Raw genomic sequence first — 16,735 nt, 5'->3', positions numbered from 1 at the left:
AGCTGGGAACCAGACACTCAAATATGAGCCTACAGGAGCCATTCTCATTTAAACCACCACAAAGCCTGACAGGGGCTGTAGCTTTCTAGGCAGAGATTTTCATCTTGCCAGGGCAAGGGCGGGAAGCAGCTTTCTCATTCTGTCCCATGGTCAAATCCAGTTCACCCCTCATTATAGAAGCAGTGAAGTATCTGAGATCTAAAGCCAAGCTGAAGTGGTCATTCAGCCCACAAATGCCCGGGCATGTACTTGCTGTGAGATATTCAGAGTTGAGCAAGACCCATAGCTTCTTGTGAGCTCCCAGTTAGAAATACACACAGGGTCAGTCTTCAGGCAACTGTAATTGCTAATCCTCAATTCAACACCACCCCATGCCCCACCCTACTTCAGACAGGCTCACACTATGTAGCCCACATCGTCCTGATCCTCTCTTCTCAGCCTCCTTAGTGCTGGGATTACAGCGTATGCCCGATTATGTTCTAGGTGCTGGGGATCCATTAGTGAACAAATGTACAAAAGCCCTAAGCTTCAAAGGCTGCTTTGAAAAGTGGAGAGGCAACCAAAATAAGTATTGGGGTGGGTAGGAGCTGAGATTGACATTAGAAGGGAATACTAGGACGGCACCTGTAGGAAATGATGTCTTAGAGGCTGGGAAGGAACCAGGCTAGAGAGCTGGACATGAGATATGGCAGGGAATGCTCCTGCGGGTGATCGGCATGGATTCCAGGACTGAATCTAGTTCATATGGCTGGACCATAGAGTGCAAAGTGGAGAGGGGAAGTGAGAACTGTTTAGGACTGTCTGAGCCTCAGCAAAGGCAGCTAGGTAATGTTCAGGAAAGGCAGGACAGAGGCCTAGGCCCTGCCATAGCCTTGCTGAAGCCAGGATGCTGAGCCCCCACGCTGTGTCCCCCATCCTTACCTCTCCTCCCTGGCTTTCCTCAGCCCAGACGATGTTTTGTGCATTGACCCTTATCCCTCACTTCGTTTATTTGGGCAGAGGAACTAGCGAGAAAAGGTCCAAAAGCCGTCAGTCTAAATGCGATCTCTTTTATTATATTTATTTATTGTGTGTTCATGTGTGTGCATGGATCCGTGAGTGGAGAAGGTCAGAGGACAGCTCCCAAGAGTCGCCTCTCTCCTTCTGCCATGTGGGATCCAGGCATCAAACGTGGTTGCCAGGCTTGGTGGCAAGCACCTTTATCCATTGACTTGTCTCACCAGCCCCTGAGTGCCACTTCTTGAGAGCTTACGCATTCCAGAATCACACTTTGCCCTTTATGTACTAAGCCCCTTTAATCCTCCTAAAAGGCCCCACGGGACGGGTGGAATTGGCCCCAGTTGGCTGAATTGGAAACCTACATTAGTAATTTTGTGACTTGCCTAGTGTCATCTACTAGAAAGCTATGGAATTGGACCTTGAGCCTAAGCGTACAGTGCTAACCATGTGGGAATCAGGTGGTTGATGGAGAGCTATTGCTAGTCCTCTGGCTCCAGACAAGCCAGGGGAAGATTGGAAATAGTTAACCTCTGACTCAGGAGCCTTGAATTCCTGTTCCCTCCCCTGGTCTCTGTTAATCACCGTGAACTGGAGTGGTGAGGCCGAACACTTCCGTCCGACCGCTGTGGCATCTCCTTTAGGATGGGGGTGGGGTTCAGATACCAGGCCTGGCAGGGCTCAGGCTGACGTTCTTAGCAGACACTGCCACTGGCTGTTCATCCTCTGCCTCGGCTTGACCCACACCTCCCACTCCTGACCTTGGATAGTGGAGCTTGAAAGACTTCCCAACCACTGCCAGATTCCAAACCTCACCCTTCTGGGTTCCTGGGAGCTTTAGCAACAGTGGTCTAGAAACTCCACTAGCTACCTAGGATGCAGGCTGCAGCTACCCTGGTCTTGCTTGAAAATACCTCATTCTACGAAAGCAAACCTCTTTAAACTCCTGCTTCGCCTTTGTCCCTGATTTAGCAATAGAGAAGACGGCTCAGAGCCACACAGCCAGGTGTGTGGGGGAACCTGACTTAATGAGTACAGATGGTGGGCTGCTTTGCCTCGTGGCCTGAAGGAAGAGCTCTGGGCTGAGGAGGTGTAATCCCAGACCTTCCTCTCCCTTCTTAACTAAAGGGTCCCATCTTGGCTCATTGGAAAGTGCCTAAGGGCCAGGCATTGTGGGACATGCCAGGGATCCTAGGACTTGGAAGGTGGAGGCAGGAGAATAGAAGGTGCCTGAAAGCTGGGCGTGATGGTGCATGCCTGTAATTCTAGGACTCGAGAGTCTGGGGCAGAAGACCGTGGAGCAGAGCAGCCTGTCTTGATAAATACATAAATAGACTGCCTCAGAGGACTGGAGGTAGAGCTAGCTCGGTGGTAGAGCGCATGATTAGCAAGTCTTTGATCCCTCGACTTACGTGTATAGGAGTGCACGTTCATATTTCTAAAAGAGTCTCCTAACTCTCGAGACACAGGCTAGCCTGGAACTGGAGACCTTCCTGCTGCAGCCTTCCAGGTGGTAGAATTACATCCATGTTCTGCCAGACCTGGCTTCCTTTCTCAAACTTGAGGACCATAGGATCTTTCCTGATCTGTCTCTTGTTATAGTTGTGTGTGTGTGTGTGTGTGTCTGCATGTGTGCAATAGCAGGCACCTAAAGGTCAGAGGACAGCTTGCAGGAGTTGGTTCTCTCCTTCTTCCGTGTGGGTCCTGAAGATCAAACTCAGGCCGTCAGGCTTGGTGGCAGGCACCGACCCATCTCATGGTCGTTGGTCATTTTATAGAGAAACGAGAATCACCATCTAAACTGAGCATGTAGCATAGGTCTGTAATCCTAGTGCTCAGGAAACTGAGGTGGGAGGACCATGAGTAATGCCAACCTGAGCTGTATTGAAAGATCATATCCCCATCCCCCAGATCCCTTTAGACTCTGGTTAAAACGGCCAGAAGAGACAGACCTATGTACTTAAAGGAAAGGGGAAATTTCTATCTTGATGCTTACCCCAAACTGTGTGACCTGAGGCTAGTTCCTCTAAGCTCCACCTGGACGCTCTGAGTGCCCCAGTGCCCTGGGGCTATGAGGAAGGTTCTGCTCAGGCTATTTAGAGAGACAGTTGGAGGGTCTGCTAGGGTTCCGTGCCTCTTGGCACATCCTGGGTGTCCTGCTTCAGGCTAACTGCTGGCTGAGCTGCCTTCTGGGACAAGCCCTGTCTTGTATCTTTAGGCATGGGGTAAAGAGCTGCTTGTGGGTTCCCCACGTACAAGCCAGAACAAGACTCAAGCCCCACACCCAACCCTCTCCCTATGGAGTCCCTCAGCCCAGCTTCCCAACAGCCTCCCAGACCTTTTTATCCTTATCCTTTATGGTCTTTATTCCATTCCGGAGTTTCCCTGCATTCCCCAGTTTGGACTGAACCCTACTCCCGCTGGGTTCATCCCTTCCTTTGGCCTGTGAGCCAATAGTTTGCAAGTTTATCTTTTGTGAGGGTGGTGTGTGCTCTTAACTGCTACCGTCTCTCCAACCCCTGAGGTTTTAATTAAACCATGCACTTACGCTTCCTATAGATGTAAACACTTTTACAGTAAAATGTGTGGCCCTTTCTATGTGACAAGTGTGATTCTAATCTCTCGATATATACTGGCTCATTAAAGTCTCAAGCATTGTTTAAAGGAGATACTGTCACCCAGTTTTATAGGCGAGGGAACTGAAGTCAGTTAAGTAACCCCCCCTTCACACTGAGCGTAGCAGACAGAGAATTTGGACTTAGCAGACTAACTCCTCGTCAGTAGCAGCAAATCATAAATACATACAAGGTAGTTCTTTTCCCAGATTCTACTCCCTATGAGCAAGCACAGTTAGTGGCTTAATATATTCCTATTTTGTAGATTCTTTAATTTTTTAAAACGTTTTTTGTGTATGTAGACAGTTTGGAGTCAGGTTTTCTCTTTCTGCGGTGTGGACACCAGGGGTTGAGCTTGGGTCGTCAGTCTTGGCGGCAAGCTAATTCACCGGCTGTACAAAAACGTGAACACACACACAGGAATTTTTAACAACTGGACTATATCATGCATACATCTTACTGTACAGCTTGCTTGGCTTGCTAAAAGATGCAGGCATCTTTCCAGATTGTGAAACGCACATCTATCTTGATTTTGACCACTCCGGAGTCTTCCAGTGGTAGACAGGACATGATTTATTTGAGCCAGCCCTCTGTTTTTATCTTTTACAGATGTGGTGATGGGGAGGAGCTAGCACAAAAATTGTGAAGTGTTTGGATTTTTTGAAATCTATCAGGAGCCGCCTTATTAGGAAAGACAGCGGCTGAGAAGTGATGGAGTAGGCTGTGCGCCTCAGCCCCGTGCAGGCGGAGGGAGCTTTTATGGCCGGGCTGTGCTGCAAGCCCAAGATAAGGCATCTGCACTATTTAAAAATCATTAGTTTTCACTGTAACATTTTTTATGACTCCATAATGTGAATGTTTCCAAAGCATCTGAAACCACCCAAAACCAAGACAGTTGAAAGTTTAAAGACTTAGACGTCAACTGCCAAATGTATTCACGCCGACATTTTTCTCAACTACTCAGAGCTTGAAAGTGGTTCAAACAGAACAAGAAAAGAAAATGCATTTTTCTCCCCTCAGAATTTTCTTTAGACTTCAGATTCTGCTAGCAGGTCTTTTGCTCCCTAAAAGATGGTTTCTGGTCTTAAAGCAGACGCTCATTTCTGATCTTATTTTCCCACTGAAAGAGATATATAAATTCTTTCTTAATCCCAGATAGTGCTGTGGGTGACAGTCTTGGGCAGGGCACAGTTGCATTGATGTAAAGGGTGCATTCCGGAAAGCCTCAAATAATTCATAGCACCCATGATATGAGACGTATGTTTGCATGTGAACACATGTGTGTGCATGGCCCCGCCAGACGGGAGTTTACAGCCCCACCGCCTCTGCAGCCTAACAGCTGTGTGACTTTCTACAGTTATTTTAATACACGATATTTGGGATTTAGGTTTTGTTGTTGTTTTAAGATTTATTTTCTATGATGCTCTGTCTGCATGTATATAAGTGCGTCATATGTGTGCCCAGGAAAGTCAAAAGAAGGCATCAGATCCCCAGGAACTGGAGTTACAGACAGTTGTGAGCCACTATGTAGGTGCTGGGAACCGAACCAAGGTTCTCTAAAGGAGCAGCCGGAACTCTTCACCTCTGAGCCATCGCTCCAGCCCCCAAGACAGGGATTTGTGTGTCTTTTGTTTGTTTGTTTGTTTTGTTTTGTTTTTTCGAGACAGGGTTTCTTTGTGGCTTTGGAGCCTGTCCTGGAACTAGCTCTTGTAGACCAGGCTGGCCTCAAACGCATAGAGATCCGCCTGCCTCTGCCTCCCAAGTGCTAGGATTAAGGGCATGTGCCACCACTGCTCGGCTGGATTTGTGTGTTTTTAAACTTTGCACACGAAGAGGGGCTTTGTTTATGGAATCATTTCAAACTTGTTTTTTCTTTTTAATGATTTATTTTTATTTCATGTGCACTGGTGTTTTGCCTGCATGTGTGTCTGTGTGAGGGTGTCGGATCCCCTGGAACTGGAGTTACTGACGGCTGTGAGCTGCCATGTGGATGCTGAGAACTGCTCTGCAGGAGCAGCCAGTGTTCTTACCTGCTGAGCCATGTCTCCAGCCCCTCATTTCACACTTCTGTAGTTGAAGTTTGCATAAAGTTTATCAGCAATGTGCCGTGTAGGGTGCTTGGGCTGGGTCTGTTTGTTGACTTATTAGCTACGGCTCCTGCGTCAGACTGTTTTTCTAATCACTGCACCTTAGTTTCTCATCTATGAAATAGAGGTGTTAGGGACTGGAGAGATAGCTCAGTGGTTAGGAACACTGACTGTTCTTGCAGGAGACCCAAGTTCAAGTCCCGATACCCACATGATGGCTCATAACCGTTCTTAACACAGTTATAGAGGATCCAGCGCCTCTTCTGACCTCCATGGGCACCAGTCACACATGTGATGCACATATATACATACAGGTGAAGCGTTCATACACACAGAATAAAACCAAAAACAAATTTAAATGTATTTTGAAAATAGAGATATTAGCTGGGCACGATGAGAAATAGAGGAAGGAGGATCGGGAGTTCAGTCGGGGAGCTCAGGGCAAGCCTTCGGTACATATGGATTTGAGTGCAGTCTAGGCTACATGAAATTCTGTCTCAGAAAATAACAGTTAGCTGGCTGTAGTCAGGCACACTTTTAATCCTAACACAGGGGCAGGCTGATCTCCGTGAGTTCAAGGCCAGCCTGATCTATGTAGTGAGCCTGATCTACATAGTGAGTTCCAGGACAGCCAAAACCATATAATGAGGTCCTGTTTTGAAAACAAAATAATGATAATAACTAGGCATGGTAATGCATGCCTTTCGGGTGTGTGGAGGGAATCTTGCTGTGTAGCCTGGCTGACCTGGAACTCACAGAGACCCTCGTTTCTACCTTCTGTGCTGATGCACTGTAAGATATTGGTATCAGCTCGGGACAAGGAGAGTCATTTGCCCCAGAGGGACAGAGGGCAGGGAATGAGAGACAAAGACAGGAAGTCGAGAATGCGGAGAAGGGGAAGGGAACAAGGGGAAGGGATATTCTTCCTGGAGGGGAATGAAGACTGCCTCTGGTGGGAGGAGATGGAGAGGAACCGGAGGTGGCACGCAGGAAAATGGCGGTTTATAAAGGAAAGGGGAGGGGTAACCCTGTGTTAGGATGAGGTGTTTAGTTTTAACTGGGCATGTAGGGTAGCCAAATGAGGCTCTTGATTGCTGGACTTGGATAGTTTGGTAGCTGGACTTTAGTTGTCATCCTCAGGAGGAGGAAGTAGCTAAATAAGGGAACAGACCTTGGTGGCCAGCTTTAGGGCTGTAATCTATGTAATCTAGTGGTTTTTAGCTAGGCAGAGGGATTGGGGGAGAAGAGCAAGGCCTGCCAGAGTCATGGTTGCCGAGTCCAGGCTGGCTAGAGTCCCTTCATGCACCACCACATCTGGCCCCGACTCTTGCCTTTAATTCCACTATTTGGGAGGCAGAAGCAGGTGGATCTCCATGAGTTCAAGCCCACTCTGGTCTGGTAGGAAGTTCCAGGCCAGACAGGGCTATATAAAAGCCTGTCTTCGAGAAAGTTACTACTACTAATAAGGAAAGTGAAGTTGAAGATGAGGGGTTAGAAAAGAAGGGTGAGAATGTGGCTGGAAAGTGGAGGTAAAGATTGCATATTAATGTTTTTGAGGGGTTTTGTTTGTTTTAAAGATTTGTTTTTTAATATATATGTATGTGTTATTTGACAAAAAAAATTCCTGGGGAGACAAAACACCCAGATTGGGAACCCATAATAAATAGACCAAAGTACAGATGCCACCAAAGATTGCTTACTTTTAATGGGGCTACTTAGAGGGGTTTGGGTGAGGGCAGAAACAAAAGCATCACCAAAGCCCACCCCAGCATGTGTGACAGTACAAAAAAACTGGGCATCTGGAGTGCACTGCACTGCCTGCCGACAGCTCATCTAGTTGGAGACTGTCCTTTCCAGGGAACTCTGGTCTAGACCTCTTCCAGACAGCCCAGCTGGCTTCTGCTTTCTCCAGGAAGCTGGTCTGGTCTCAGTCTTCTTGGCAGCTCAACTGCTCTAAAAGCTGGGGGATGGGGGAGGATGGGGGTGTTAGTGAATCTGGTCAGTTTCAGGTACTTCTTGAGCTATCTTGAGTTGCTTATCTTCCGTCTCAAGGAACTCCCCTGCAGGATGGACTGACTTCCTCTCCGATGGGCTGCTATAGTATCTGTATGTGCCTACATGAGTTTATGTGCACCATGTTCTTGCTAGTGCTGGTAGAAGCCAGAAGAGAACATCAGAAACTCCTGGAACCAGTTACAGGCAGCTGCAAGCCACCCAGTCTGGGTGCTGAGGACTAAGCAAGGGTCCTCTGCAGGAGCAAGACCTTAACCTCTTAACCTCTGAGCCATCTCTCCAGCCTTTTTGTTTCTGTTTTCTGAAAGCAGAGTCTTAGGTAGATGCGGTTGGACGTGGACTGTGCTCTGTAGTCCCTTGAACACATGAGCTTCTTCTGGTCCTGTGTCCCTCCTGAGTTCTGTGTTACAGGGGCACCCCACCCATTCATCCTAAGATCATTGCCACATTATTGATGAGTTTAAAACAAGAATCCCATCCTTTAGCCCTCCAGAAGACAGTAGATTCAGGGTGCGTCTCCAGAACCTCGTGGTGGGGTTTCAGCCTGGCCACTATTGGCACTCTGGAGGAGCACTGGACCCCCAAGCGTGCTGGAGATTAACTTCAGTGAAGCTAGCAGGGGGATGGACCCTCCAGCATGCCCTGGGACAGCTCAGCCAGAAGCACAGGGACTCTCAGCCTGCACAGTGGATACATTCCCAGCATGCTTCTCTACCCTACGGCCTCTCCCCATTGGTCTGCTCAGTTCTAGTCCTATTCAACATTGTTTTCCACTGCCAACTTTTTGTGCTCTCTTGCCTCAGCCTTTGCTGTTGCTGTATATGAGCACAAGCCACCACAACTGTCCATCTTGGTATCCCCTTGTTTAAACGATGCCTAATGGACAGGGTTCAAAGACAGGGCTCGGCTCCATCTCTCCTTGTTTGTGCGGTGTGAAACTATTAATAATATATAATTGTTGGACGTGTACTATAAATGGCTCCTTGTGATCTTTTCCCTGCTTTGTAGAGCACTGTTTTTCCTTGGGAGATTTTCTTTTATAGTATTTGAGGCTATGGTGTAGATATTCGAGCGCCTGTAATACAGCCTAGTCAAGCATTCCATTGGAAGGTTATTGTGTCCTTTCTTTCTCTTCTATGTAAGCAACAGATTTAAGGATCCTCGTGGGTCTGTTTTTGCCATATCTGGGATAATTTCTGGCACCGTACTCAGGTCAAAGGGGTTATTTATAGGTTTTTGTTGTTGTTTGTTTGTTTGTTTGTTTTGGTTTTTCAAGACAGAATTCCTCTGTAGCTTTGGAGCCTGTCCTGGAACTAGCTCTTGTAGACCAGGCTGGCCTCGAACTCACAGAGATCCGCCTGCCTCTGCCTCCCGAGTGCTGGGATTAAAGACATGCGCCACCACCACTCAACTTAGCAATGGCCTTTCAATTAGTATTTTTCAGTGTGTTGTGTGTGTAACACACACACACACACACACAGCTTTACTTTGGAAAACCCCAGCATCTTTCCAGTCATTTCTACATGCTTTCCCTCTGTGCTTCGCATGCTAACGCTCTTCAGAAGCTTGTTTGCTCTGTGAGGCAGTTGTGTCCCCAGACAAAGTAGAACTGCGACTTGGAAGGCAGTGTCTCCGCCACTCTCACAACTGTGGTGTGAGCACACCCTGATCAGGTAGATACTTCCCTTTTCCTCTAGTCTAACACCGGTATCAGCAGGAAATAGGCCAGGACTGATCGCTGTCTTTGGTCCTCAGATGGGGCATTTTCTTTTGCCAGAGCATCTAACATATTTGGACATTGGAGCTATGTAGCACCTTCGTATTGTGGCTGGGAAGTCCAGTGCCCCCTTTCAAGGCTGTTCCCTTGGGCGTGGGAAGGAAGGAGTCTGGGCATTTCTAACCTAAATTCAAGCAGATATCCTCAGCACAATGCCCATCAGTTTGCATAGATCTGCTTAAAACGCTTCCTTCCTTCCACAGCTCCAGGACCTGAGGTTTATAGTGGTGTCAGTCTAAGATCTGAGGCCAGCCTTCACGGGAGGCCTTTTAGAGAGGAGTTTTGAACCGGTGCCAGGGACTCCAGGTTCTGTCGAGTGTCTCCTATCTAGGGCAGAAGCACGAGGCTCCGTTCTTTTTTGTTGTCGTTCTTGTCCATTTCTATAGAAACAGTCCTGTCTGAAAGCTGTGTTTCCCAGGATCCAGCAGGCACTTCTTCCTCAAACCCCTGTGGGGAAAGCGAGCTGCTGCAGTCAAACGACTTTGAGGCCTTGGGTGGGTGTGGAGGTCAGAACTGTCTAGGCCTTTGTTTTCCAGCCTTCAAGTTTGAACCGTTGCGTCATGTATCCGTTGGTGCTCGTCAGCTCACCTCAGAAAGAGCGTGACACAAGCCCATTCATGCCCCCGTGAGTGAGCCAGGATGTGAGGCCTTGAGAGCTTCACAGCCAGGAACAAGTATCTTCTCTCTCTCAGGAAGGTGAGGCCAACGCAGGATGAGTGATGATGAGACCGGGGTTGGGGCTCAGCTTTAGTCTGAGACAGTGGCAGAAAGCCACAGATTCCAGGAAGCGTCCAGGAGGAAGCTATAATGGTCCGCCCCGGGGCTTAACCTCTCAGCAGTTTCTCTGTGATGCCTAACTTACAGAGAAAATGACTCATGTTCTCACAGATGCCCAGCAAGTTTCCCTAGAGAGGTCCGTGTGTCTGTGAGATCTCTGTCCTCTGCCTCCCCCGGTGAGCCACAGAGGGGACACACACACACACACACACACACACACACACACACACACCACACACACACACACTGCAGACAGCCCTTCCAGAAGCAGACCGAGCGAGTTTTCTTCTGTGTTCTTGGGCACTGAGCATCCACTCTCTTGGGCTCTTCAAGTGTAACAATCTTTTTGCAGATGGGGAGATGTTTTTTTCTGTGGTCTAGAAAGGACTAGCTAGAGGAGGGGGAGGGTAGGTACTGGGGAGATGGTCCAGGGGTTATGAGCACTGGCTGCTCTTACAGAAGCCTCAGGTTCAGTTCTGGGCCACCAGTGTGATCTCTCACAAATACCTGTAACTGCTGTTTCAGGGACTCTTGTGCCCTCTCTGGCTGCTGCTGGTATTGCATGCACATTCAGACAAAACACTCAAAAAAATTTAAAAAGTACACATTAAATATTTTTAAAAATAAAAAAGGCCAGCTGGGTGTGGTGGCACACACCTGTTATCTTAGTACATGGAAGGCCAAAAGGCAGGGAAATTACTGCAAGTTTGAGGCCAGCCTAGCCTGCGTAGTAAGTCCAAGGCCAGCCTAAGCTGCATAGCAAACCTCAAAAGAGTGAGGGAACCAGGAAGTTGGCTCAGCTGACAAGAGCGCTTACCCTGCAAGCGCGAGGACCCAAGTTCAAACCCCCACATGAAAGTCTGGTTTGGTTGTGTGTGCCTGTAACCCCAGCCAGCATCATTGAGGGTGGAGATGGGGTGGTGGGCCTGAGAGGGCTTGCTGTCCAGTCAGCCCAGCTGGAGGAGGGGGTCCCGGGAGGGGGACATCGTGGGGGCCACTTCCCATTCAATAAGAGACTTTTCAAGGCAATAAGGTAGACCGAGATAGACACCTGTTACATTGATCTGGCCTCTGCATGTGTGTTTATGTACACACTTACGTGTATGTGCTATACACACGTATGACACACGTATGCACAGCATACAAAGGGAGCTGGTAGAAGCCAAGACTTGCATCTAGACGCGCTGGCTAACCGTGCTTACATAGACTGACCGTACCTTTTACTACAGTCTTATCCTGGACCAGGCACACATTATTATTATTCTCACTTTTCAGATGAGTGGATTGAATTTCCAGATGCCCACACCATTTCGTAGGCATACAGTTGACAGCCAAGTGTGCTGGACCTCTGTGTTCTTCACTGACTGCCTTCAAGATTTGAAGTCCTACGGCCTTTTAACTGTTGGGATGTTCTCTCTGAAGCTGTCCCTGGGGCAGTTCAAGGCACCCTCTATCCCTTTGCCCCTACAGCCTCTTGCTTGCTGAGTTGCCGGGTTGGACGTGTAATACCTACCTTGCAGGTGATATTGTTTCCCAGGACTGGGAAAGAAAACACTTAGCTGAGTGTCTCCAGCAGAGTGGGTGTTTGAAGCATGTCCCTGCCTGCCTGAACTCCTGCCCCTTGGTTGTATTCTGCTTCCTGTTGAATGTGGGTTAGAGCTGATGTGTCTGGAATATGTAGCCTGCGGGGGAGGCCGAGACACCCATTAATACATGACTGCTGGCTGCTTGATTGCTGGCACTGTCCCCTCTGAGAACAGATGGACACCCTAGATACTGAGATCTTAACGTCCAGCACCATGTAGTAGTGGGAAGTTCCAGGAGACAGCAACAGGGTGTGCTGGCGTTCCGTGGGAGTAGAGTGTGCAGATAATAAAAGGAGATTTTTCTGGCTTACTGTGGATATGGCATATTTTAGAATTTGGGGGGCTTAAGGCTTATGAGTATTGGGGACGTCATTAGGTGCCCTGCTGGGTAACCTGGAAGGATAGAATAGGGAGCTGCTGGAGTCTCCCGCAGTTCAAGATCAGAAACCAAAGTAAAGTAACTATTAGGTTTTTTATGTTTGTTGTTGTTTTGAGATAGGCTCTCCTACAGCCAAGGATGGCTTCAAACTCCAGCTGACAAGCACAGTGAACTCCTGATTCTCCTGCTTCCACCTCCTACGGGCTGGGGTTATAAACATACAGTACCACGCCTGGCAAATGTTAAGTCAGTGTTTTGAATAGCTGTACGAGGGCTGGAGAGATGGCTCAGCGGTTAAGAACACTGGCTGTTCTTCCAAAGGTCCTGAGTTCAGTTCCCAGCAACCACATGGTGGCTCACAACCATCTGTGATAAGATCTGGTGCCCTCTTCTGGCCTGCAGGCATACATGCAGGAAGAACACTGTATGGATAATAAATAAATAAACCTTAAAAAAAAAAAGAAGAAGAATATGGTAGTAACCATGGGACTCCAGAACAATCTGCAATAAATAATCACCTCATCTTTGTCCCAGCTACAGAGTTCTCTGTCCAGAAGCCTATTTCTTTTGGATGGCTTTTCAGAGATACGTTTCCATTTTTGTTGTTGGTGTTTTCCATTTTATTTATGGGGGGATGGACACAGTCCAGGGGAAGGCATCAGCTCCCATCAGGAGCTGGAGCTGCAGACGTCTGTTAACTTCCTGACATAGCTCCCGGCATCTGAGCTCTGTTCCTTGTGATTGATGAGGACGTGTTTGTAACCACTGAGCCATTTCTCCAGCTCTCAAATACAGCTTTAAAAGGGCACATGCGGACTAGGGTTGTAGCTCAGTGACACAGTTTTTGCCTGGTATGTGTAAGGTCCTGGTCAATACACCATTGTCTCACATACACTCAATATCTAATAAATAATGAAGTACAAATGTGAACATATTAGCAGGGAAACCAGATCACTTTCTACTATTAAGATGATAAGATTTATTAGCAGTATGCCCTAGGATCTTCTCATAGGCTACGGAATAAGGATGCCCATCTCTTATAGCTTGTTTATTTTTGGGGTGCTGGGGAGTCAAATCCAAGGCCGCATGCTAAGTGAGTGCTCACCAGGGAGCTAGCTCCCCTGCCCTGTCGTAGCTTCCTGTAACTTCCGGATGATGATGTAACCAAAGTCAGTCCCTCACTGATGCACATTAATTAAAGTTGTCTCTGCACTTCTTCTGTGTCAGCCGGGCATTGTTGATTAAGTTGACGGATGGTGTAGACGGCTAAGAAAAAGTGGCTTCAGAGCGCCCTGTAGGAATTTGGAGATGCGTGCGGACAAGCACTTTTAGCTTGGCTTCCAGGCAAATGTCAGGGGTGCACGGGTTTGAATGAATGCCTTGCTGAAGGATCTGACCTTAGCCTCTGCTGGGTTCTGCTTCTAAATCTACTCTTTAGCAGTATGGGTTTAGGCAAGTCATCTCACCTTGGAGTTTCCTCTTGGTGGGGATCCTAGGTGATGCTGTGTGTGGTTGACAGAGTCGTGTTTTGTGTTTTGATTTGTGTGGTCCTCCTGATGGTTCTGTAAGTCGAATGGTGGTCTTCCAAATCTAAACTTTTAATAAATTTAATCCGAGTTCTGCATCAATAAATCGGTGTTCGTGCCGAGTGGTGGTGGTGCACGCCTTTAATCCCAGCACTCAGGAGACAGAGGCCGGTGGATTTCTGAATTCAAACCTTGATGCTCACAACTAACAGGCTTTAAAATAAAAATATAGGGGGCTACAGAGATGGCTCAGTGGTTAAGAGCATGGACCCGTGTTTGGTTCCCAGCACCCACACTGGGCAGCTCACAGCCCCCTGTAACTCCATTTCCAGGGGGTCTGATGCCCTCTTCTGGCCTGCTCAGGTACTGCACACGAGTGCTGTACTAGCGTACATGCAGGCAAAGCTGCCCTATGCCTCAGGTGAAAAATAACAAAGAGCTGGCTTTAAAAATGATCTCTGTTATTTCTGTGGATGAGGAATAATGGGAAGTGGAGGAAGCTCTTGGGAAGATGAAAAAGACCACGTGACTGAGGTGGTTATGGAAATGACAGGTTTCAGATAGGTCTGGGAACTACTTTTAGCGATTTCATTGCCTAGCTATGTGACTTTAATGAACATGTTAAACCTCTTAGCTAGACATGATGGCACATGCTTATATTTAAGGTGAGTTAGTCTTTATCTTTTTTTTTTTTTTTTTTTCATTTTTCAAGACAAGGTTTCTCTGTTTAACAATCCTGGCTGTCCTAGAACCCGCTTTGTAGACCAGACTGGTCTCGAGCTCCACAGAGATCCACCTGCCTGTGCCTCCCAGGTGCTGGGATTAAAGGTGAGCACCACCACTGCCCTGCTGGTCTTTATCTTACATCTATCGTTCCTGGTCGTCTTTCTAGGATTAAGGAGAAGCAAAATTCCCCGGGTGAGCCTGCAGACATGTGCAGTAGAATAAAAGCCAGGGCCACTCCATGGTTCTCATGGCTCCTGGCACCCTCTGGAATAGAATCAAGCCCGGGTCCGTTTCTTCCCTTCTTCCCCCAGCCAAGTGTGTTAGCCAGGACTCGTCAGAGAGGATATCGTCAAGGAGGCAAGGCTGTCTCTAAGCAGTCTTCGTTTTCCTGCTCGTACACTCCAGCTTTCCAGGAGGATCCTGCCTGAGTGTGTGTGCTCTGGAGCTTTGGGGTTCAGGGGCTCCTGAAAGCCGGCCCTGGACTCCTGGGAGCTGCCCGTGGCTCGTTATGGTAGTTAAGCCCTGGGGCCCCGTTGACTGACTTCATCCGCCTCCATAAGCTCTGCCAGCTTCCCAGCTTCACGGGGTGGAATCTTGCTACAGGAAACCAAAATGTGTTGCCCCAGAAGATGCCTGGTGGATATAAATATTTTTGAGCAAAAGGCAATTAAAAAAGTACCACAAGAGGCAGGCATGTTGGTGCACACCTTTAATTTAATTTCAGTTCTGCTAGGATGACTCGCTGAGTTCAAGACCAGCCTGGTCTACAAGGCTGTATAAGACGACTTTGGAGAGAGAGAGAGAAAGGGAGGGAAGGAAGGAAGGAAAGAAGGAGGTGAGGGGGTATATACTCAGCATGTTTAAGCCCTGGATTCGATACTTAGCACAAAGAATAAAGATGGCTGGATGGATACACATGCAAATGCAGGGGCTGGAGAGGTGGTCAGCAGGTAGAGAAGAAAGGGGAGGAGGCCCTTTCTGCCCTCCCAGCTTTCCCCCAACAGGCTATAATTCTCCTTTCTGAAAGCCACTCTTATCAGTAAAGAAACCTTGCTCCATGAGTTTGCTCCCTGGATTTACATCAGTTTCCTGCCTCTGTAAGTGCTTCCCTTTGTCTTTGTGGCTTCTCTGAACTGCACTGTTCATTGTTGTAAAGTTCTAGCCGCACAGAGGCTTCGCCCATGTGACACATACTGAATGCGTTAATAAGCTTGTTTTTCTCTTCTTACTCTGTCTTTTATTACAGGGTCTGTCTGGACTACCGAGACTGCCAGCTTCGGCTGTTTGGGGGAGGGGGTGTTTCTTCCTCCAGGGGTGTGCATCCTGCCTCCTCTCTGGCTTTGCTTCTCCTCCTTGCTGCACGTCCTTGCAGTTGAGTCATTTCAAAGTGTGGTGATACCGTGGTGTTTCTGTCCGCGCTGCTTCCGCGGACACCTACCATTTCCGGTTGCAGCAGTGATGAGCACCTGTGTGATGCAGTGCTGCTGTGGACGTCTTAACATGCACTTTTGGCTGGAGATTGACCCCGGGGCTTTGTACATGGGAGGCAGCACTCTACTGCTGAGCTGCATGCTCAGCCTTGAGACTACATTTTAATTTTTTTTTCAAATCGTATTACTTTATGTGTGTGGGTGTTTTGTCCACATGTCTGTCTGTGCACCGCATGCGTATTTGGTGTTCACAGAGGCCAGAAGAGGGCGTCAGATCCCCTGGAACTAGAGTCACAGGTGTCGTGAGCCATCTGTTGGTGCTGGGAATTGAACCCAGATCCTCTGAAAGAGTAGCCAGTGCTCAACGGTGACCGCCTCTCCAGCCCCACTGCCAGACTTTTCCACAGTGGCTATTCACTTACACGTTCCCACCAGCCATGCATGCGAGGCATCTGGTTTCTCCACATCCTCCCTCTGGGAGTGCGACTCCATATTGTCTGACATTCACTCAGCCCTGGGCTTGACCCCAGCAACACAAATCAAGGGGGTGGACTAATGGCTAGCTTGGATGTATGCTGGTGACTTGTAGTCAGTAACTCCAACTGCTGGGGAGATGGCTCCGTGATTAAGAGAACCGGCCGCTCTTCCAGAGGACCTAGGTTCAAATCCCAGCAACCACATGGTGGTTCACAACCACCTGTAACTTGAGTACCACAGGAATCCAAATCTCTTTTCTGGCCTCTTTGGTGCACAGACACACAGGCAGGCAAAACACCCGTACGTGTGAAATAAAAATAAATAAAACTTTTTTTGGGGAGAGGGG

General features: G+C 48.2%; 1 protein-coding gene across 2 annotated transcripts in view; it reads left to right on the top strand.

The window, feature by feature from the left end:
- Cdh3 (cadherin 3) overlaps positions 1-16,735 on the top strand; it is a 46,843-nt gene that overhangs the window by 8,195 nt on the left and 21,913 nt on the right. The gene's annotated exons all lie outside the window — the stretch shown is intronic.

The sequence above is a fragment of the Alexandromys fortis genome, unplaced genomic scaffold (assembly GCF_014885135.2).
Source record: "Alexandromys fortis isolate MF-2015 unplaced genomic scaffold, M_Fortis_MF-2015_v1.1 scaffold_1, whole genome shotgun sequence".
Classification (NCBI taxonomy): domain Eukaryota; kingdom Metazoa; phylum Chordata; class Mammalia; order Rodentia; family Cricetidae; genus Alexandromys; species Alexandromys fortis.
The sequence above is the reverse complement of the archived record's forward strand: the minus strand, read 5'-3'. Positions and strand labels throughout refer to the sequence as shown.